General features: G+C 61.9%; 1 protein-coding gene across 15 annotated transcripts in view; it reads left to right on the top strand.

Moving 5' to 3' along the window:
- Window positions 1–23,257, top strand: part of LOC133751207 (kinesin light chain 1) — a 98,762-nt gene that overhangs the window by 29,107 nt on the left and 46,398 nt on the right. Inside the window, exon 1 of one of the 15 annotated variants that reach the window (XM_062181084.1) lies at window positions 12,669–12,774. The exons of the other annotated variants lie outside the window; for them this stretch is intronic. The gene's annotated coding sequence lies outside the window, so the exon portion shown is untranslated. Of the gene's footprint in view, window positions 1–12,668; window positions 12,775–23,257 lie in introns of those variants that run through there. 15 annotated transcript variants of the gene reach the window in all.

Below are 23,257 nucleotides of genomic sequence, written 5' to 3'. Positions count from 1 at the left end.
TGGGACCCTGCTCCCGCATCTGAGGACGTGGGTTTGCCCCCACTCTGCTGCGTGTGAGGAGCGTGGGGGAGAGCACAGAGGAGCCTCCGTGGTGGTCTTGGCTAGGAGGGAGAGGAGGGGTGGGCACTGGGTGCAGGGGTGAGGACGCCCCGGGGACGCCCACATCCACGCTGCAGTGCGTGGTCCCCATCCTGGTCCTCGGATTCCGGCCCAGCCTCCTGCTGAGGTGCACCCTGGGAGGCTAACTCAAGCGCTTGGGCCCTGCCAGCCTCGTGGGAGCCAGACCGAGCTGCAGGGTCCAGGCTCCAGCCGTCGTGGGCATCTGGGGAGTGAGCCAGCGGATGAAGACCTCTTTCTCTGCCTTTCAAATATTTTTTGTAATTTTTTTAAGATATATTTTTATTTATTTGAAAGGCAGAGTTACAGAGAGAGGAGAGACAGGGATTTTCCATCTGCTGGTTCGCTCCTCAAATGGCTGCAACAGTTGGGGTGGACCAGGCTGGAGCCAGGAGCTTCTTCGGGGTCTCCCGTGTGGGTGCAGGGGCCCGAGCGCTTGGACCACCTGCGCTGCTTTCCCAGATGCATTGCAGGGAGCGGAACCAGACATGGAGTGGCACCCACAGGGGGTGTTGGCCTCACAGGTGGAGACAGCCTGCTATACCACAGTGCCAACCCTCTCCAAATACGTGTTAAATGCTAAAATGCTAAGTTCAGTGAGTGTATTTTACCACAGTGTAACACACGGAAAAACAACTGGGAAAGCACAGATGGTGAAAACAGTCGCAAAACAGGCGCCTGGCGAGGGGCTGTGTCCGGGGTGCGAATGACTCCCCGGCTGCGTCCCAGCAGGACGACCCAGCACGAGGCAGCTGACTATCTGAGCAGGCGTTTCACAGGAGAGAAGCAGAGATGGCCAGGGTGCGCACGGCGGGGCTGCACCAGCGCCCGTGTCTGAATGGCGGCGCCAGTCCCCACCGCCCTCTTCCAGTGCCGCTCTCCCGGGAAGGCGCAGACGGCCCAAGAACTGAGTCCCTGCCGCCCGCCTGGGAGACCCGCATGGGGTCTGCATCCTGGCTGCGGCCTGGCCCAGGCTGTGGCTGTTTGGAAGGTGACTCAGCAAATGGAAGCTCCCTCTCTGTCACTCTGCCTTTCAATAAATAAATAATCTTAAAAACAAAAACAAAAACCAACTAATGGAAATGGGCAATAAGTGCCTGCGAAGATCAGCAGCTTAGTGGAGAGGGAAACGCAGACCCGGCGCAGGCACAGAGCGAGGGGCTGGCGAGGGCGGGCACCCAGCACAGGCACAGAGCGAGGGGCTGGCGAGGGCGGGCACCCAGCGCAGCAGAGCGAGGGGCTGGTGAGGGCGGGCACCCAGCACAGGCACAGAGCGAGGGGCTGGCGAGGGCGGGCACCCAGCGCAGGCACAGAGCGAGGGGCTGGCGAGGGCGGGCACCCAGCGCAGCAGAGCGAGGGGCTGGTGAGGGCGGGCACCCAGCGCAGGCACAGAGCGAGGGGCTGGCGAGGGCGGGCACCCAGCGCAGCAGAGCGAGGGGCTGGCGAGGGCGGGCACCCAGCGCAGGCACAGAGCCAGGGGCTGGCGAGGGCGGGCACCCAGCGCAGGCACAGAGCGAGGGGCTGGCGAGGGCGGGCACCCAGCGCAGGCACAGAGCCAGGGGCTGGCGAGGGCGGGCACCCAGCGCAGGCACAGAGCCAGGGGCTGGCGAGGGCGGGCACCCAGCGCAGGCACAGAGCCAGGGGCTGGTGAGGGCGGGCACCCAGCACAGCAGAGTGAGGGGCTGGCGAGGGCGGGCACCCAGCGCAGGCACAGAGCGAGGGGCTGGCGAGGGCAGGCACCCAGCGCAGGCACAGAGCCAGGGGCTGGCGAGGGCGGGCACCCAGCGCAGGCACAGAGCCAGGGGCTGGCGAGGGCGGGCACCCAGCGCAGGCACAGAGCGAGGGGCTGGAGAGGGCGGGCACCCAGCGCAGGCACAGAGCGAGGGGCTGGCGAGGGCGGGCACCCAGCGCAGCAGAGCGAGGGGCTGGTGAGGACGGGCACCCAGCGCAGGCACAGAGCGAGGGGCTGGTGAGGGCGGGCACCCAGCGCAGGCACAGAGCGAGGGGCTGGCGAGGGCGGGCACCCAGCGCAGGCACAGAGCGAGGGGCTGGCGAGGGCGGGCACCCGGGCCGGGCAGAGCGAGGGGCTGGTGAGGGCGGGCACCCAGCGCAGCAGAGCGAGGGGCTGGTGAGGGCGGGCACCCGGGCCGGGCAGAGCGAGGGGCTGGTGAGGGCGGGCACCCAGCGTAGCAGAGCGAGGGGCTGGTGAGGCGGGCACCCGGGCCGGGCAGAAGGCGTCAGGCCCTTAGGGGAAAGGTGCAAGCGTTCCTTTTCCCTGTAAACCGGTTGTATCACACGTTTTACTAAACTGCTATTTACTTCCATTATATGTGAAGGGCAGAGAGAGAAACAGAGCTCTCTCATCTGCTGAGTCACTGCCCAAGTGCCCACAATAGCCAGAGCCTGGAATTCAGTCTGGATCTCCCACATGGGGGCCGGGGCCCAGCTCCTGAGCCTGCACCGGCTGCCTCCCAGGCTGGGAGCTGGGGGCACGCGGGTGGGGAGTGGAAGCACCAGGACTGGACCCGGGGGGGGGGACGCTGGGTGGGGAGTGGAAGAGCCAGGACTGGACCCGGGGGGGGGGACGCTGGGTGGGGAGTGGAAGAGCCAGGACTGGACCCGGGGGGGGGGACGCTGGGTGCGGAGTGGAAGAGCCAGGACTGGACCCGGGGGGGGGACGCTGGGTGCGGAGTGGAAGAGCCAGAGAGCCAGGACTGGACCCAGGGTGGGGACGCTGGGTGGGGAGTGGAAGAGCCAGGACTGGACCGGGGGGGGGACGCTGGGTGGGGAGTGGAAGAGCCAGGACTGGACCGGGGGGGGGGGACGCTGGGTGGGGAGTGGAAGCGCCAGGACTGGACCCGGGGGGGGGGGACGCTGGGTGGGGAGTGGAAGAGCCAGGACTGGACCCGGGGGGGGGGGACGCTGGGTGGGGAGTGGAAGAGCCAGGACTGGACCCGGGGGGGGACGCTGGGTGGGGAGTGGAAGAGCCAGGACTGGACCCGGGGGGGGGGACGCTGGGTGGGGAGTGGAAGAGCCAGGACTGGCCCCGGGGGGGGACGCTGGGTGGGGAGTGGAAGAGCCAGGACTGGACCCGGGGGGGGGACGCTGGGTGGGGAGTGGAAGAGCCAGGACTGGACCGGGGGGGGGGACGCTGGGTGGGGAGTGGAAGAGCCAGGACTGGACCCGGGGGGGGGACGCTGGGTGGGGAGTGGAAGAGCCAGGACTGGACCGGGGGGGGGGGGACGCTGGGTGGGGAGTGGAAGAGCCAGGACTGGACCGGGGGGGGGGACGCTGGGTGGGGAGTGGAAGCGCCAGGACTGGACCCGGGGTGGGGGGACGCTGGGTGGGGAGTGGAAGAGCCAGGACTGGACCCGGGGGGGGGGACGCTGGGTGGGGAGTGGAAGAGCCAGGACTGGACCGGGGGGGGGGACGCTGGGTGGGGAGTGGAAGCGCCAGGACTGGACCGGGGGGGGGGACGCTGGGTGGGGAGTGGAAGAGCCAGGACTGGACCCGGGGGGGGGACGCTGGGTGGGGAGTGGAAGAGCCAGGACTGGACCCGGGGGGGGACGCTGGGTGGGGAGTGGAAGAGCCAGGACTGGACCCGGGGGGGGGGGACGCTGGGTGGGGAGTGGAAGTGCCAGGACTGGCCCCGGGCACTCCAGCAGGGGCGGCATCTTCACTGCTGAGCCCAGCATGACCCCTGGATGTTTGTTTGTTTTTAACATTTATTTATTTATTTATTTGAAAGGCAGAGAGGGAGAGAGGTCTTCCATCTGCTGGTTTACTCCCCAGAAGGCTGCAATGGCCAGAGCTGCACTGATCTGAACCCAGGAGCCAGGAGCTTCCTCCAGGTCTCCCATGTGGCTGCAGGGGCCCAAGCACTTGGGCCATCTTCCACTGTTTTCCCAGGCCATAGCAGAAAGCTGGATTGGAAGTGGAGCAGCCGGGTCTTGAACCTGTGCCCATGTGGGATGCCGGCACTGCAGGCAGCGGCTTTACCTGCTACACCACACCCCGGCCCTTGGATGTTTATTATAAAGCTAAACATACACAGTAGGATTCAGAAATTCTATTCCTGGGTATTTACTCAATACAAATTAAAAAATATCTTCCTGGCCGGCGCCGTGGCTCAACAGGCTAATCCTCCGCCTTGCGGCGCCGGCACACCGGGTTCTAGTCCCGGTCGGGGCACCGATCCTGTCCCGGTTGCCCCTCTTCCAGGCCAGCTCTCTGCTGTGGCCTGGGAGTGCAGTGGAGGATGGCCCAAGTGCTTGGGCCCTGCACCCGCATGGGAGACCAGGAGAAGCCCCTGACTCCTGCCATCGGAACAGCACGGTGCGCCGGCCGCAGCGCGCCTACCGCGGCGGCCATTGGAGGGTGAACCAATGGAAGGAAGACCTTTCTCTCTGTCTCTCTCTCACTGTCCACTCTGCCTGTCAAAAATTAAAAAAAAAAAAAAATCTTCCTAGGGAGACTTGTGTAAGAAAGCTCAGGTCCTGGAGATAAAGTGTAAAACATATCAGTTGCTAAAAAAAAGAAAGAAAAGAAAGCAAGCAAGCTCAGGTGCACTATTCATGTTGACCAAAATTAAAACAGCGCAGGTTCCCATCAACAGAACCGCAGGCAGACACAGGGCAGCATGGATGGATGCCAAGAAAGGTGGGGCCGGTGTTGTGGTGCAGGGCCTAAGCCGCTACTTCTGATGCCAGCATCACATATCCACCAGCTCCCTGCTAGTGCACCTGGGAAGGCAGCAGAGGACGCCCCAGTGCTTGGCCCCTGCCTCCCACACGGGGGACCTGGTGGAATTCCTGGATTCTGGCTTTGGCCTGGCCCGTCCTAGCTGTTGTGTCATTTGGGGAATAAACCAACAGGTGGAAGATCTCTCTCCCTCTCTCTCTCTCCCCCCACCTCGTCCTTCAGATAAACAAATGAATATAAAAAATAGAAGAGGGTTGAGTGAAGGACCCAGACACAAAGCCCACGAACACACAGTGCTGGACTGGGTCTGGTCTACGGTTAGACAGAAAGAGACAGAAAGCGGCACAGGGGTTTCTGGGCCGTGGTTGGCGGGGCCGCGGCAGGCAGCTGTGCCATGGGGTGGGAGCGTTCCACAGTTGCTGGGATTTTGATTCCCCAGAACTCCTCGGCTCCCTGGAGTTGTGTCAACCCCTAGGGTATGTGCCTGGCGTGCAGGGTGGCTGTGGGCTCTGGGCCCCAGAGTTGTGTCCACTGTTGGCCTACTTTTCCATAAAACTAAAATGGCAAAACAAACAAACAAACACCCAAACTCCTTTTTTTTTTTTTTTTTTTTTTTTTTTGGACAGGAAGAGTGGACTGTGAGAGAGAGAGACAGAGAGAAAGGTCTTCCTTTTCTGTTGGTTCACCCAGCATGGCTGCTGCAGCCGGTGCATTGCGCTGATCCGAAGCCAGGAGCCAGGTGCTTCTCCTGGTCTCCCATGGGGTGCAGGGCCCAAGCACTTGGGCCATCCTCCACTGCCCTCCCGGGCCACAGCAGAGAGCTGGCCTGGAAGAGGGGCAACCAGGACAGAATCCAGTGCCCCAACCAGGACTAGAACCCGGGGTGCTGGCGCCGGAGGCGGAGGATTAGCCTAGTGAGCCACGGCGCCGGCCCAACACCCAAACTCTTAGTGAAAAAAGCAAGCAAACCACCATTTGGTCTCTGAAGTAAAGGTGGCTGTAGCATAAAACAGACCCTTCTCGCAGTGTGCCTTAAGGGTGTGCACTCCCCTGTTGCGAGTGTCCCCTAAGACAAACACTGAACCTACTGATGCTATGAATGCTGAAGCCTTCTGGGTAAATTTTACTGAGGTTGCAACATAGTACTTTTATTATTTTTTTTTTTTAAGATTTATTTATTTGAAAAGCAGATGGCAGGGTGAGAGAACAGCGTGAAGAGCCCTCTCATCTGCTGGCTCTCTCCCCAGGTGGCTGAAGCAGCAGGGCGGTGAAGGCCTGAGCCAGGAGAGGGGACTCCAGCCGGGTCTCCCACGTGGGTGCAGGGGCCCCAGCACTGGGGCGGCTCCCGCTGCCTCCCAGTGCACCAGTGCACGGGAAGCGGCGCGGCCAGGACGCGGCTGGCACCGGGACCGGCTCTCTGAAATGGGTGCTGCTGCACCCTGCTGTGAAACGCACCCAAGAGCTAGGCCGAGGGGTGGGGGCGGGCAGGGGAGCGCGGCGAGCCAGGAGGGCGACTCGGCCATCTGTGTGGCGGGCCCTGGGTGCTCCCTGCACACTTTGCTCACCGCCTCTGTGAGTGGGAATACGTGGGAACTCAGCGTTCCCGGGCGGCTTCCAGGGACCCCGGGTTACCCAGCGTCACAGGTGCCGCCCCTCTCCCAGTGCCCGACATCCTCCTCTTGAGATAACATCGACTCCGTGCCACGTAGCGTGGGCAAGTCCACTCCCCCTCTGAGATGCCTCCTGATGCTGGATAGACATCCTCCCGGAACACGGCCCCCCCTCAGCACCTGGTCTGGGCCCAGGTGGAGTGTGACGGACGGACAGATGGCGCACCCAGCCAGGCCCACCTCCGCCCCGTCGTCGCCCCAGACACCGCGAGTGGGCTCCCCAGGGTGCTGCAGGGCCTGGGACTGCGGTGTTTGGAGGCGAGGCCAGCCTGGCATCAGCGTGACAGGGACAGTCAGCATGTGACTGCTGGGGGCCTGGGTCACAGGGCCTTGGGAGGGGACCAGCCGCCACACCGAGGCGTCCCGTGGGGTCTGGGGGGGTGTGGGACACAGCGTCCCTGGTGGTCCTGCGAGAATCCCGGGCTGCTTTCTTGGGGAGCCTGGACACTGCAGGAGCTGGGTGGGGGTGGGGCCCCCCACGGCCGGGACAGCAGAGGGACGGGGACGCAGAGGGTGGGCTTCACTCGAGCCCCCACGTGCCGCTGCTCCCCTCTGTCTGGGGCAGCGGCTCCTGGAGCTCTCCGCAGCGCTTCCCTCTCTTCTAAGGAAAAGCTCCCTGGAAATGGGGTGGGCTCCGTTTCTAGAATTAGTCTGACAGCAGACAGGGTGTGACCACGGGCCAGAGCCGGGCAGGACCCAGCCCAGATTAGCCCTGGGTCCGGAAGCCGAGCCCGGGCACACCCAGTGACTCGTCCCCAAGCCTTGAGCAGACGGCTGCCCGGGCTGGGAGGGGCAGAGTCCGGGCCTGTGACTCAAGGACAGCCCCCCCAGGCCCCCGCACCCTGCTTTCCCTTACCCAACTCCCCTCACCGGCATTGTGGACTGAGCTTGGACCCCTCCGAGCCTAGGATAAAGCCTGCCCCGCCCCGCGTCTCTCCCCAAGGATTCCCCCGGAGAAGTCACATAACAAGAAGTCCCTTCCAGGGGTTGTGCACAGCGGGGTTGAGCCACCGCCTGTGACACCCACATCCTCTATCGGCACCAGCTCCAGTCCCAGCTGCTCCAGCTCCCTGGGAAAAGCAGGGGAAGATGACCTGGGCCCTGCATCCACGTGGGAGGCCCGGAGGAAGCTTCTGGCTCCCAGCTTCGCCCGGCACAGCCCCGGCAGTTGCAGCATCTGGGGAGTGAACCAGCATACGGAAGACCGCCCTCTCTGTAACTCTTTCAAAATAAATGGATAAATCTTTTAAAAAAAAGTCACTTCCTCTTCCATTTGGGGCCCTATGTTGTTCGTCCACCTGTGGGGTCCTTCCCGCCCCTCTTCCTGGGCTCACGGGCTCCCCGAGGGACGCGCGCACCCCCTTCTCCCAGCCCTGCCGCAGCTCCGAGGCTGTCGGCTCACCTGCCTGGGGCCCCTTGTCCCCCGCTGCCGATGTGCCAGCGCAGGCTCCTGGCGCTCTCTGAGGGCCCGGGGCAGCAGGAGAGGGGAAACCGCCACGGGCCCTTTTCACTCCGGCTTGGGCAGGGATCGGGACCCTGGCTCCACCTGGGCCCTGTCGCTGTGCCCGGATCTGCGACTCCAGCCTAGGCTCTGCTTAGCGTCCCAGGCTGCCTGCCATCTCCCCAGGATGCCGAGCGGGGCAGGGAGGGGTCGGAGGTGGGAAGGGTTTGGACTTCGGTGAGTGCAGAGGACAAAGCATGTCCATTTGGGAAAGGAAAAAGGAGAAACAGCCGGTGAGGAGGGCGAGGGACCTGGGTCAGGGCCTGCCCTGCACGGCAGGACCAGGGGCTCCTACGGCAGACAGAGTGGGGAGCAGCTCTCTCCTGGCTCCCTTGAAAGTGCTCTTCCATCTGGCAAAGGGTCCCTGGACCCTGGCTGCTCGTCCAGCTCTGCTGGCCACAGGGCTGCTCAGAGGCCGTTGGCACTGAATGAACAGGTGATCCAGGTTCCACCCGGGGAGCCCCAGGGTCCTGCTCTCTAGGCGCCCCCGACAAAGGCGGAGGCCTCTCAGACCTGGGCCCTGGCTGAGTTAGCACCGCACAGGAGGCACGGAGGGGCTCCCTCCACTCCAGCCTGCGTGACAGTGTCTCTCCAGGGCCAGCAAGGAAACCCCAGGATGGCAGTGCTGTCAGTCAGGGACAGGTGTGGGCAGCACAGCACCGGAGGGCACTCAGCACCTCGGAGTCAGACCCCAGGGCAGGATGACCCAGAGACCGCTGCGCCCCGGTGCTGCCGCCAGGTGGGCTTCCCGGGGTACCGGCTGGAGCTGCTGCGTGCTCAGGGCGTGGGGCGCAGCACCCATATCTTTTGACCCAGGGCAGCGCCCCGGGGGCCCAGGCTGCCTGCTGATGGCTCCAGGGCTGAGCAGACTCACAGGGGTGGGAAATGAGCCCACCAGAGACCACCCGGCCCCGAAGGATGGGCTCTGACACACAGGTCCGAGAAAAGCCAGGCTCTGTTCACAGCCTGGCAAGGGCGGTGTCTGGGGGCAACACACTCAGAACAGTGAACAAGGCACACACACCCTGCACACACGTCCCTCCCCCCCCATTGGGCAAGGACTGAGAAGTTCACACACACACACACACACACACACCCTGCACACACATCCCTTCCCCCCCCCCCATTGGGCAAGGACTGAGAAGTTCACACACACACACACACACACACACACACCCTGCACACACGTCCCTCCCCCCCCCCATTGGGCAAGGACTGAGAAGTTCACACACACACACACACACACACACCCTGCACACACATCCCTCCCCCCCCCCATTGGGCAAGGACTGAGAAGTTCACACACACACACACACACACGGTGCACAAGTCCCTCCCCCCCCCCACTGGCCCAGGACTCACAGGTTCACACACACACACACACACACACACACCTGGTGCACAAGTCCCTCCCCCCTCTCCTCATTGGCCAAGGACTGAGAAGTTCACGCACACACACACACCCTGCACACACGTCCCTCCCCCCCCCATTGGCCAAGGACTGAGAAGTTCACACACACACACCTGGTGCACAAGTCCCTCCCTCCCACCTCACTGGCCGAGGACTGAGAAGTTCACACACACACACACACACACACCCTGCACACAAGTCCCTCCCTCCCACCTCACTGGCCGAGGACTGAGAAGTTCACACACACACACACACACACACGGTGCACAAGTCCCTCCCCCCCACCTCACTGGCCCAGGACTCACAGGTTCACACACACACACACACACACACCTGGTGCACAAGTCCCTCCCCCCTCTCCTCATTGGCCGAGGACTGAGAAGTTCACACACACACACACACACACACACACGGTGCACAAGTCCCTCCCCCCCACCTCATTGGGCAAGGACTGAGAAGTTCACACACACACACACACACACACACACGGTGCACAAGTCCCTCCCCCCCACCTCACTGGCCCAGGATTCACAGGTTCACACACACCTGGTGCACAAGTCCCTCCCTCCCACCTCTCTGGCCGAGGACTGAGAAATTCACACACACACACACACACACACCTGGTGCACAAGTCCCTCCCCCCTCTCCTCATTGGCCGAGGACTGAGAAGTTCACACACACACACACACACACACACCTGGTGCACAAGTCCCTCCCTCCCACCTCACTGGCCGAGGACTGAGAAGTTCACACACACACACACACACACACACGGTGCACAAGTCCCTCCCCCCCACCTCATTGGGCAAGGACTGAGAAGTTCACACACACACACACACACACACACGGTGCACAAGTCCCTCCCCCCCACCTCACTGGCCCAGGATTCACAGGTTCACACACACCTGGTGCACAAGTCCCTCCCTCCCACCTCTCTGGCCGAGGACTGAGAAATTCACACACACACACACACACACACACACCTGGTGCACAAGTCCCTCCCCCCTCTCCTCATTGGCCGAGGACTGAGAAGTTCACACACACACACACACACACACACCTGGTGCACAAGTCCCTCCCTCCCACCTCACTGGCCGAGGACTGAGAAGTTCACACACACACACACACACACACACGGTGCACAAGTCCCTCCCCCCCACCTCACTGGCCGAGGACTGAGAAGTTCACACACACACACACACACACACACACACGGTGCACAAGTCCCTCCCCCCCACCTCACTGGCCCAGGACTGAGAAGTTCACACACACACACACACACACACACACACGGTGCACAAGTCCCTCCCCCCCACCTCACTGGCCCAGGACTGAGAAGTTCACACACACACACACACACACACACCCTGCACACAAGTCCCTCCCCCCCACCTCACTGGCCGAGGACTCTCAGGTTCACGGCCCCGCCCTTCCCAGCTGTCTCCCGCCCTCTGGGTTTCTCCTGTCTCTGAAGCCGGCTGTTTGCTGTCCCAGGTCAGCCCCTGTCCTCAACAGGAGCCAGCTTGCCATGCTAACTAACACCCGTCTCGTGTGTGAGCCCTGCGGGTGTAGCCGCGCCTGCTGTGGGGGAGCCCTGCGGGTGTAGCCGCGCCTGCTGTCCGAAATGCGCCACTCGGAGCGAGGGATGGATCAGATACCCGTGCAGCACCAGCGCTGACCTAAAGCAGTAGCCAGCACCCCCGGGGTGGGAGCGGACCGAGACCCAGGATCTCCTGGGAGCCTGCTTCCAGCAGCGGCCTCCTTGGCGGTCACTCCCCGCGCCCTGCCTGGATGCTTTATCTTTGCAGAGGGACCGCGCACTTCCGCTCCCCACGCCCCTTCCCCGTGGAGGTTTCGATTCTTAGCCGTGGGAAAACCTTTGCGAGCAGGACTGGCGAAGCTGACGTCTCTGCCGTAACCTGGCCTGCAGACCGGGGGGGACACGGTGGTGGCACTGAGTGTGTGCGCGCCCTGCGTGTGCGGTCCCAATGCCGGGAGGCCACGGGGCTCCCGTGGCTGCACGGTGATCTGAAAACGGACCCTTCCTCATTTCCCCACGAGGGGAGGGGGTGAGGCCAAGGAGAGCCGGGTCAGGGGCTGAGGGGACACAGGCCCTTCCTGCTCCAGTGCCCCGGGCTGACCACACAGAGCACAGGAGGGGAGGGGGCACCCAGGCTGGTGCAGGCAGGGAAGGCTTCCTGGAGGAGCTGCCTCGTGGCTGGGGGAGAGGGGCATTTCAGGCAGAGTGGATAGTGCGCACAGCGGAGCGACCCCAGGGACAGGTGAGGGTGGCAGCCCCAGGTCCCGGGCCCTGCAGGCCCAGAGTCAGGGCGCGGGAGCGGCGCGGGCCCCGGGGTGTCCTCGGGCAGGTGGCCGCCCGGCCGCCCTGACCCCCGCGCGCGGCCCTGAGTCAGCGGCGCCCTCGGCCGGCTGCTGAGTCAGGCCCGCAGCGGGGATGCGGCGGCCGCGGGCACCGCCCTGCGCGCCAGGCCCGCACCCGGGGGCGGGCGGGGCGGCGGCCGCGCCCAAGGCCGTGCGCTCTCGGGGCGGGCTGGGGGCGCACGGAGCCCGGGGCGTGGCGCGCGGCCCCGGCCCCCCCCCCCCCCGGCCCCGGCCACTCCCGGCCCCGGCCCCCCCGGCCCGCGGTTACCCCGGCCCCGGCCACTCCCGGCCCCCCCCCCCCCCGGCCCGCGGTCACCCCGGCCCCCGGCCACTCCCGGACCTCCCCCCCCCCCGGCCACTCCCGGCCCCCCCGGCCCGCAGTCACCCCGGCCCTCCCCGGCCCCGGCCTCGCCAGCCCCGGCCCCGGCTCCGGCCACTCCCGGCCCCCCAGGTCCCCGCCCCCCGGCCACGGCCCCCGACCACTCCCGGCCCCCGGCCCCCCCGCCCCCCGGCCACTCCCGGCCCGCAGTCACCCCGGCCCCCCCCACCCCGGTCCCCGGCTCCCCCGGCCCTCCCCGGCCCCGGCCTCGCCAGCCCCGGCCCCGGCCACTCCCGGCCCCCCAGGTCCCCGCCCCCCGGCCACGGCCCCCGGCCACTCCCGGCCCCCGGCCCCCCCCCCCGGTCCCGGGCCCCCGGCCACTCCCGGGGAGGCGCGAGTGACGTCACGCGGGCGCGCGGCATTGTGGGCGGGCGCGGCGCGGAGTCGCCATTTTCGGCGGCGGCAGCGGCGGCGGCGGCGGAGCGCGGCCGGGGCGAAGCTGCGAGGAGGGAGGCGGCGGGCGGCGCCGGCGGAGCAGAGCGCAGCGCGGGCCGGGGATGCGTGGCGGCCGCTGCGCCGGCGCCCCTTCCCCGTGAGCCGCGGCCCCGCGCCTGAGGCGGCGAGGCCGCTCCCCGAGCTGACAGCGCGAGAGCGCACGGCGGCGAGCGGCGCGGTGAGTGCCCGGCCCGGCCCGCGTCCCGGCGCTTTGTCCGGCCCGGCCCGCGTCCCGGCGCTTTGTCCGAGCCGCCCCGCCCGCCCGGCGCCGCCCCGGCGAGCGCTGTCCGGGGCTTGGGCCGCGCAGGCGGGCGGAGCCGGCGTCCGGGAGCGCGCGGGGGCGCGGGCGCTGCGCTCGGCCGGGGCGGGGGGCCGGGTGACCGGGGGCTGTGAGAAGGCACGGCCCCGCGCACTCAGCGGCTCGGGTGGGGGTGGGGGCGGTGCGGCCGGGGCGCCTGGCCGAGGGCCCCCGGGGCAGGGGCGCCCGGCGACAGCAGCGGCGGTTTAGATTTTACATTCGTCGCACTGGAGGGAGGCCCTGTTACTCTCCGTGGAGGGCTGTGGAACAGGCGGCGCGGGAGAGGTCAGAGTTGAATGAAGCGCAGGCGTGGCGCGGGTGGGTGATGTTAGGCCGGCGCGTCGCGGGGAGGAAGCGGTCGGAGCCTCCACAGAGCAGGTGCCGGGCGGTGAGCATTGTGCAAGCTGGCCGGAGCAGGTGCTGTGCCGACGGGCAGCCCCCGGCGGCCGTGTCCACCAGCAGCAGGCCGCCCGGCCTGGGCACACCCCGACTCCTCGTGGGGGAGCCTTGGGAGTGGTGGTCTTGCGGGGGAGGGCGTGGTGGGGAGAACCAGCGGCTGTGCTGGGGCAGCTGCCGCAGGGTGTGGGCGCTGGCCCGGAGCCGGGTGGGGGCGGCTGGATTAGCGAGGATCCAGGGTCACAGTGACCTGCCCTGGGGTGCGGGCCGAGCAGCCCCGTGAGAACCCGAGGCAGATGGTGCGGCCCTCCGCGAGGCTTCCCAGAGTCCCCCGAGCACCCGGCCTCCTCGGCCGCCCTTTGTGCTCAGGCTGGGGGGGGCGGGGGGGGGCTCCAGAGCACCTGCCCCGCCCGACCCCCCAGCCTCCGTCTGTCTACAGCTGTCACCTGGTGACGTCCACAGGGCGGGCTCTGTGTGCCCCGCTCAGCGGCAGTGCGGGCGCGTGTGCGGCGCCTCGTCCATGCTGAAGGCCTGCGTCTCCAGTGGCTTCCTCTCTGGCTTGTGCGGCTCACTTCCCACCAAGACAGGGGCAATGGGAACAGGACGGACAGCAAGTTTGGTTTCGGATGCCTTAGATCCAAGGCGCTTGTGGGACCCCAGGCGGCCCAGGCGGCGGCTGGGAGGGCAGGTGTGGGGTCCGCACCGAGGTGGGCTGGAGGTCCTGCTGTGAGAGGCCAGTGGCGTCGCGATGTCCAGCCGTGTGGAGAGGCCTGGGAGCCAGGGGAAGGGGAGGGGGTCCCGGTCAGATTGGCTAGGCGGCTGTCTCCGGGACCCCTTGCTGTGTCGTACAGTGTACTTGTCCTGACTGACTGGAGGCCGATGGAGGCGCTTAGCCGGGGTGCTGCCTCCGCTTTAGGTAGTGCCGATGAGCGAGCACTTCCGGTGAGCGGCGGTGCAGATGGAAAGCAGATGGTAGGGTGGTTGTGCGGCGCTGAGTGAAGCTCCGCTCGGGCGTCCAGTTTCCTGCTGATGCATCCTGGGAAGGCAGCCGTTGTGTGGGAGACATGGATGGAGTTCTGGGGTCTGGGCCAGCCTCAGCTGTTGTGGACATTTGGGGAGTGAAGCAGAAGGTGGGAACTCTTTGTCTCTGTTGCTCTATCACATAAACAAATAAACAACCAACCAACCAAATAAATAAGTCTTTTAGAAAGATGAAGCAGGGGGGTGCTGTGCATAGTGGGTAAAGCCGCCGCCTGCAGTGCCAGCTTCCCATGTGGGCACCGCTTCTAGTCCCGGCTGCTCCACTTCTGATCCAGCTCTCTGCTATGGCCTGGGAAAGCAGTGGGAGATGGCCCTAGTGCTTGGGACCCTGAACCCGCCTGGGATACCTGCAAGAAGCTCCTGGCTCCTGGCTTCGGATCAGCGCAGGTCTGGCTGTTGCGGCCAACTGGGGAGTGAACCAGCAGATCGAAGACTCTCTCTCTCTCTCTCTCTCTGTGCCTTTCCCTCTCTGTAACTCTCTTTCAAATAAATAAATAAATCCTAAGAAAATAACAATGCAGCGGGAGTTAGTTTCTTGGTTCTGCAGGGGCCCAGCTCTCTCTGTCGGAGCCAGGTCTGTTCCCTGACTCGAGCGGCTTCAGGTGGGAGTTCAGGCCTCTCTGAGGCTGCCTGTACCACCGCTGCCAACCTGACAGCCGGGTGGCCCTGCTGTGGGGCAGCAGCTCTGTGGCACGCCTCCCAGTGCTGACGCTGAGGGTGGACGGGCAGGGCACTGCACTCGAGGGATTCTGCCTCCACCCCGAGCCCTGAGCCACGGCACATGGACCGCAGCCGTGCTGCCCTCAGTGCTGCAGCTGCCTGGCCTGCCTTGGCCTTGCTCCACTTCTTGTGTTGTGTTTTGATTGCCATTTTTGCTGGTAAAAGAAAGTTTTTTTTTTTTTTTTAATTAATTATTTGAAAGGCAGAGTTAGAGTGTGAGCGTGGGAATGGTCTTCCATCTGGCCGCAGTGGTCAGAGCTGGGCTGACCTAAAGCCAGGAGTGAGGAGCTTCGAAGTCTTCCACGTGGGTGCAGGGCCCAAGGACCTGGGCCATCCTGTGCTGCTGCCCAGGCCACAGCAGGGCGCTGGGTCAGAAGTGGAGCAGCTGGGACTGGAACCGACACCCATGTGAGATGACGATGCTGCAGGTGGTGGCTTTATCACCGATGCCACAGTGCTGGCCCCAAGAAGGTTGTTTTTTAAAAATGTATTTGAGAGCGTCAAGAATGTGCACCACACACACACCCCCTTCCTATCCGCTGATTCACTCCTGGCTGGGAGCTGGGAGCTCAGTCCAGGTCTCCTGTGAGTGGCAGGAACCCAAGCGCTGTGCCATCGTCACCGCCGGCCGCCCAGAGTGAGCTGGAGCCAGGGCAGGGGTGGAACCAGCACCCTGAGCTGGGGCTCCCGATGTCCTCAGAGCTCATCTGTGATTTCTGTCGCTTTAAACTGAGCGACCGTTGGTGTTGATGTTGTTTTAGGATATTTGTGTTAGTTTTCCATTTCCTGTTTAACAGAGTGCCACGAATTTACTGGCTGAGAATGGCATCACTAGGGCGGTTTCTGAGTTGAGGAGTTGGGCCAGGCGCTGCTCGGGTCTCCTGTGCTCCACTCGTGGGCTCCAGTTTTCTCTGGACCTGAGCCCAGGGCTCTTTTTTTTTTTTTTAAAGATGTATTTTATTTATTTGAAAGAGTTACAGAGAGGTAGAGACAGAGAGAGAGGTCTTCAGTCCGCTGGTTCACTCCCCAGATGGCTGCAATGTCCACAGCTGTGCCGATCCCAAGCCAGGAGCCAGGAGCTTCTTCCAGGTCTCCCATGCGGGAGCAGGGGCCCAAGGCCTTGGGCCATCTTCTACTGCCTTCCCAGGCCACAGCAGAGAGCTGGATCGGGAGAGGAGCAGCCGGGACCAGAACCAGCGTCCATGTGGGATGCCGGTGCCTCAGGCCATGGCGTTAACCCGCTGCGCCACAGCGCCGCCCCAAGAGCCTTGTTCTTGGGGAGTTGGGACTGAAGTGCTTGCCTTGCTGGCTCTCGGCACAGGGCTGCTCTTGGCACCTCCGATTGCCCACATTGCCTGCCTCGTACCCCGACATCTCCATGGGCGTCCCTGGGTTCTTCTCAGGCTTACAGGGCCCCTGTGGTCAGGGCAGGCCCACCTTTGCCGTCTCTGCTGATGGGGGAGCTGCTTACCCCCGCAGGACTCTGGCCGTGCTGGCTCAGTGCTCGATGGAGCAGCTGGTGTGTGCCCCTGGCTGTTGGGACCAGGGCTCCCTCATTGCTCACCACCACATCTCACAGTTTTCCTGCTTTCTCAAAACAGAACCGTTTGTAACCAGCCATCTGTCATTTGTCACAGGAGGGTGCAATTTCTGAACACATGCCATCCTAAGTGGTAGGAAATTCTTTTCAAAATTGAGATATAATTTTCATACGGTAAAATGCTATTTTTTTTTTTTTTTACAGGCAGAGTTAGACAGTGAGAGAGAGAGAGACAGAGAGAAAGGTCTTCCTTCCGTTGGTTCACTCCCCTAATGGCCACAACAGCCAGCGCTGCGCCGATCCAAAGCCAGGAGCCAGGTGCTTCCTCCTGGTCTCCCATGTGGGTGCAGGGCCCAAGCACTTGGGCCATCCTCCACTGCCTTCCCAGGCCACAGCAGAGAGCTGGACTGGAAGAGGAGCAACCGGGACAGAATCCGGCGCCCCGACTGGGACTAGAACCCAGAGGCGGAGGATTAGCCTATTGAGCTGTGGCGCTGGCCCAAAATGCTAAAATTTTAAGCGTACTGTTCAGTCAGTTTTGATAAATTTGTATGAAGAACTGGCACAGAAAGTTCTTCCATGCCCCTTGCCAGTCCTGGTCATCGTCCCCCCCAGCAGCACTGACCTGGTTTCTGTCACCAGAGGTTTGTGTTTGCTTGTTGCAGAATTTCATACAAATGGGATGTCAACATCATATTTTGCTTCCAGTCTTTTTCATGCGTGTGAAGATTCTGAGGCCACCCTGTTCCTGCAGGGGCACGTGGTGGCGGCACCGTGTCGGGCGCGGTCGCCCTTCGCCCGCCTGAGGTCGCTGCCTTTTCGGTGCTGAGCGTGGGCGTTCTCTGCGTGTTTCGCGCGTGAGACCTGGGCGGGGACTTGTCTTCCATGTCCCCTCGGTCTGTGGCTTGACTGGAGTTGGCAGAATTGTGAGGAAGCCCAGTTTACCAGTGTTTTCTTGGACGGTGCCTGCTTTCTGTTCTCTCTGAGTCGTTGGCAGACGTGTGCTCTTTTGGGAAACTCGTGACGCAGGCGGTGTGAAGGTGCAGGGGCGGGTTGTCCCGTTCCTCTCCCCTGAGAGAATGCGCCGCGTAAGAATATTTTCTTTAATTGCTTTATTTAGTCAGAAGCGTGCGTTGGTCTCGCGACGTTGTGCTCATCTGACATGCCTCCTGCTCCGTTGAGTGGCTTCCCTGCCACAGAGCCAGCATGTCTGTGTCTGCGCATCTTTCGCCCGGGACCCCCAGGACCCCTGTCACGAGTTTCTTAGCCGTGTGGTCAGTCCCTGTCACGTGCTCAACCGGACTGGAGATGTTTGCGTCCTTAGGACTCGTGTTAGGAAGAGCAGGGTTTCCTGTGTTCCCTGTAGCGTCTGGGCATCATACATGCCTGTGGTCTCAGCGCACGGAGCAGTCGGAGAGGGCCCTGGAGGCGGGTCAGGGAGGTGGCCACTTGGGAGCGCCGTCTCCTCAGGTGTAGTGTGGGCTCTGGCAGGCCTCTGGGTAGACCCTTCCAGGATGCACGCACACCCTGAGACAGGCGGCCTGGTTAGGTTGTTGCAGCGTGACAGGATCTAAGCACAGGTGCAGCCAGTTCCAGAATCTTCCTGTTGTCCCCCCTGAGTGGCCGTGGGTGAGCACCCTGAGGGCTGGCCGGCCTCGTTCCTTCTTCTGAATGTGTGCCTACAGCAGAATTGCCCGAGAGGCGCACGTGTGCCTTGGCTTCCGGGATGGTGTTTGGGATGGGGACGAATTCAGCCTAGATGCTGCTGTGGAGTCTGCTGTGCCAACAGGTTTCCCTCGCAGCGTCCTGTGGCTCGGAGGCCAGCACCGTCTCATTCAGCCCCTCTGGCCCAGGGTTAGCAGAGGAGATAGGCAGATTAGATGGGGAAGGGTGGTTGGATCCCAGGAGGCACACTTTTCCTCTGTGGTGTGAGGGCTTTTGGGACGCTCTGGAATTCTTTCTCAACCATAGCCTCTGTCAGTCCCAGGCCAGGGATAAACTTCTGCCCAGGAGGTTCCCCATGGGCCCGTCCCATGATGGAGTGAATCGCCTCTGTAGAATACGATTCTTAGTTGGGAAGGGGGGCAGTGGACAGCTGGACAGTCATTACTGGGGCTGGTGTTGTGGCACCAGCATCCTGTGTGAGCAGTGCTTCAGGTCCCAGATGCTCTGCGTCTGATCCAGCTCCTGCTGTGGCCTGGGAAAGCAGTGGAAGATGGCCCAAGTCCTTGGGCCCCTGCACCTACTTGGGAGACCAGGATGGAGCTCCAGGCTCCAGGCTTTGGCAGGGCCAGCCCTGGCTGTTGTGGCCATCTGGGGAGTGGACTAGTGAATGGAAGATTTCTTTTTTTAAAGATTTATTTATTTGAAAGGCAGAGTTACAGAGAGGCAGAGGCAGAGAGAGAAGACTTCCATCCACTGGTTCACTCCCCAAATGGCCTTAACGGTCGGAGCTGGGACTATCTGAATCCAGGAGCCTGGAGCTTTTTCTGAGTCTCCCACGCAGGTGCAGGGGCCCAAGGACTTGGGCCATCTTTTACTGCTTTCCCAGGCCACAGCAGAGAGCTGGATTGGAAGTGGAGTGGCTGGCACTCTAACTGGTGCCCATATGGGATGTTGGCACAGCAGGTGGTGGCTTTACCCACAAGGCCACAGCACCGGCCCCTGGAAGATCTTTTTCTCTCTGTTTCTGTAACTCTGCCTTTCAACTAAATAAACAAATCTTATCTGTATCTGTAGATACACATATCTATCTATCTATCTGTACTGATTATTGCAGAAGGTTTTTACATTTAGAAAATGAAGTAATTGGTTGTTGAGGAGAGTGGCATTTGTATGCTTCTCCAAAGAGGTCATGGTTTGAAAAAGATGGAGATTCCCCCGGGAGACCTTTTCTCAAATGTGAACTTCTCTGTTACAAAGACATGGTTCTTCCTGTGGCTCCCACCAAAGCCAGAACAAACATCAAGAATGTGCCTGCTCCCAGTTGTCCCCCTGTTGACGTGGCACTGTGTAATTTTTGCTCTGAAATTTCAGGACCAGAACATACGTACATTTTTACTACTGACGTTACCATTGCTTACTTTACTTTTTAGTCACAAATTTTCAAATGCATTGAAGACTACATAGCAGGTGAGCATTGGATAAAAAGGTTGAGAACTGGAGCGGCTGTTGTGATGTAGCGGGTAAAGCTGGCATCCCATATGGGTGCCGATTTCTGTCCTGGCCGCTCGACTTCCCATCCAGCTCTGTGCTCACGGCCTGGGAGAAGAAGTGAAGGACTGACCAAGTGCTTAGGTCCCTGCACCTTTGTGAGAGACCCAGAGAAGCTCCGGGCTATCACAGCTGTCTGGGGAGTGAACTGGCAGATGGAAGACCTCTCTCCCTGTCTCTTCTCTCCCCCCTCCAACTCTGACTTTCAAATAAATAAAATAAATCTTTGTAAAAAATGATTAAGAAATAGGTTTTTTTTTGACAGGCAGAGTGGACAGTGAGAGAGAGACTGAGAGAAAGGTCTTCCTTTTGCCGTTGGTTCACCTTCCAATGGCCGCCGCGGTAGCGCGCTGCGGCCGGCGCACCGCGCTGATCTGGTGGCAGGAGCCAGGTGCTTCTCCTGGTCTCCCATGGGGTGCAGGGCCCAAGGACTTGGGCCATCCTCCACTGCACTCCCTGGCCACAGCAGAGAGCTGGCCTGGAAGAGGGGTAACCGGGACAGGATCGGTGCCCCGACCGGGACTAGAACCCGGTGTGCCAGCGCCGCAAGGCGGAGGATTAGCCTAGTGAGCCGCGGTGCTGGCCTAGAAATAGGTTGTTTTTAAGATTTATTTGAAAGGCAGGGTTACAGAGAGAGGGAGAGACAGAGAAAGATTTTCTTTTTTTTTTTTTTATTTTTATTTTTTGACAGGCAGAGTGGACAGTGAGAGAGAGACAGAGAGAAAGGTCTTCCTTTTGCCGTTGGTTCACCCTCCAATGGCCGCCGCAGCGCGCTGCGGCCGGCGCACTGCGCTGTTCCGATGGCAGGAGCCAGGTGCTTATCCTGGTCTCCCCTGGGGTGCAGAGCCCAAACGCTTGGGCCATCCTCCACTGCACTCCCTGGCCACAGCAGAGAGCTGGCCTGGAAGAGGGGCAACCGGGACAGGATCGGTGCCCCGACCGGGACTAGAACCCGGTGTGCCGGCGCCGCAAGGCGGAGGATTAGCCTGTTGAGCCACGGCGCCGGCCTCAGAGAAAGATTTTCTATCCACTGATTTTACTCCCCACTTGGCCACAATGGCCAGGGCTGGGCCAGGCCAAAGCCAGGCATGTCTTCTAGATCTCTCACGTGGGTACAGGGGCCCAAGCATTTGTGCCGTCTTCTGCTGCCTTCCCAGGCACATCACCAGGGAGCTGGGTTGGAGGTAGAGCAGCCAGATGAGAACTAGCGTCCATGTGGGATGCTGGCGTTGCAGGCAGTGGCTTAACGTGCTGAGCCACAGCACCAGCCCCAGAAATGAAGCTTTTTGTAACTTCTGGAAAAAGCTGAGAGAGGTTGTGTCATTGAATGTTGGCAGCTCAGTGTGTATTCTGTCAAGGTGCAACTCACCTGTGATGAAATTCACAGGGCTGTGCAGCCGCCCCTGTCTCCGAACAGAAGCCCTGAACCCGTCAGCGGGCACAGCTGCCGCTGCCCTCCACGTTCTTTCTCTGTTACCTGCCGGCCAGGTGGTGGACGCTGGAACGTCTCCACATTTGGCCCTGGTGGCAGGCTCTGCGTTGGTCTAGCACGTGCTGTTTCGGAGCAGTCACGTGCAGGTTTCTGCAGGAGTGGCCAGGGTGCTTCGCAGAGTTGGGGGCAAAGGGAGTTAAACATTTATTTTGGTGCACGAGATTTCTGAAATCCACTCATGGTTTTTCTCAGCATGACGTTCTAGAAGACCCCTTGTATGTTTTGTTTTCAGTTTTGGGGGAATAACCTGAGGGTGGGGTTTCTGGGTTGCTCATTAAATTTTTCGTGTGGACATGTACCATCAGAGCCGCTGCGCACTCTGGGCTTGAGTTCTGAGATACTGTCTCTTGTCTCTTGTGTCTCTCGTCTGGAATCCGGCGTGGGCTGCTCCCTGCAGGCCGGCCCCTCCTGTGCCCGGTGCTCCCTGGGCTCAGCCTGCGTGTGGAGAGATGGGCCGTGTCCTTGCTGGCTTCCCTGGGCTGCCAAGGTGTCCAGCTCCAGCTCCCGGGCAAACCTCCCTGTGCCCCTGCCGGGCTCTGGCAGGCGGAGGCTCCGGCTTCTCGCCTCCATCCCGGTTTCCCTCAGCACGCGCCCTTTCATCACTCTGCGTCACTGTCAGAGGGGCTCTCGGCCTCCCCGGGCTGTGCTCCTGTGCCCCAGACCTGCCACTGTCACCCTTGGGCCCGCCGTCTCCAAGGGTGCAGTTCAGGGGTTTCTGGCCGAGCTGCCTTGTGCAGCTGCCTGCTCTCAGCCCCCACACTCCCTGGGGTGCCTGGGTTGTTCTCACCTTCTTCAGCACCACTGCTGGCTGATTTGTACGCGGTGGAGCCAGGGGACGCAGCGGGACCGGGACAACGGCCTCTTGGCTCTCTGGCCTTCGCTGTCTTTCTGCTCACGTTTGAGAAGGGGAAGGTTGACAGCAGAATGTTGGATTGTGGGCACGGGTGCAGTGCCCGAGGCTGCGCACACTGACCGATGAGGCCGAGATAGAAATGGGATCCCTGCATGACAAAGGGACGCCTGGCTCTGGAAGCTGGTGTGACAGAAGCTGACTGCGTGAGCTGCCGTTACCTTTGAAGAGGCTGATCTATAGTCTGATCTGCAGAGCCTTTTTTTTTTTTTTTTTTTTTTGACAGGCAGAGTTAGAGAGAGACAGAGAGAAAGGTCTTCCTTCCGTTGGTTCACCCCCCAGATGGCTGCTACGGCTGGCGCGCTGCACTGATCTGAAGCCAGGAGCCAGGTGCTTCTCCTTGTCTCCCATGGGGTGCAGGGCCCAAGGACTTGGCCCATCCTCCACTGCCCTCCCGGGCCACAGCAGAGAGCTGGCCTGGAAGAGGGGCAACCGGGACAGAATCTGGCGCCCCAACCGGGACTAGAACCCAGGGTGCTGGTGCCGCAGGCGGAGGTTCAGCCTAGTGAGCCGCGGCGCTGGCCTGTAGAGCCTGACTTTTAGAATATAACCAGTCCTGGGGTGGATTTTGTTTGTTTCATAGAGTTCAGTGTAGTCAGCATTTCTGTTCTTGCCTCAGTTTTTGTTAGAGTGGAAGTTCACGGCCTCTCTGGGTGTGAGGGTCTAAGAAAAGCCTGCAGCTCTGGGCTGCCTGCTGGGGATCATTTTGTTTTTCTCATTCGTGAGCCGGGAGGGGCACTCGGTCAGGACGCACAGGGCTTGGGATCCTGGCCCTGTTCTGGGCGACGTGAGCTGAAGCCACTTCCGCTGCCTTGTCTCCTCAGTAGACGGGATTACAGTGCTGGCTGGCTGACTACTACAGGTGTTTCTGTTCTAAAACAACACACACGAAAGTGCTGGCAGGTGGGGATTCTTAGTTCACATGTTGCTGGTGTGTTTTTTCATTAGTTTCTATCCAATTCTATGTTTTGGTATTTCTTGTATGTATAGATTAAAAACATAAACCTTTACATTGTGTGATGGTTTTAGATTTATAAAAAGTGGCAGAAAT

The sequence above is a fragment of the Lepus europaeus genome, chromosome 22 (genome assembly GCF_033115175.1).
Source record: "Lepus europaeus isolate LE1 chromosome 22, mLepTim1.pri, whole genome shotgun sequence".
Lineage (NCBI taxonomy): Eukaryota > Metazoa > Chordata > Mammalia > Lagomorpha > Leporidae > Lepus > Lepus europaeus.
The sequence above is the reverse complement of the archived record's forward strand: the minus strand, read 5'-3'. Positions and strand labels throughout refer to the sequence as shown.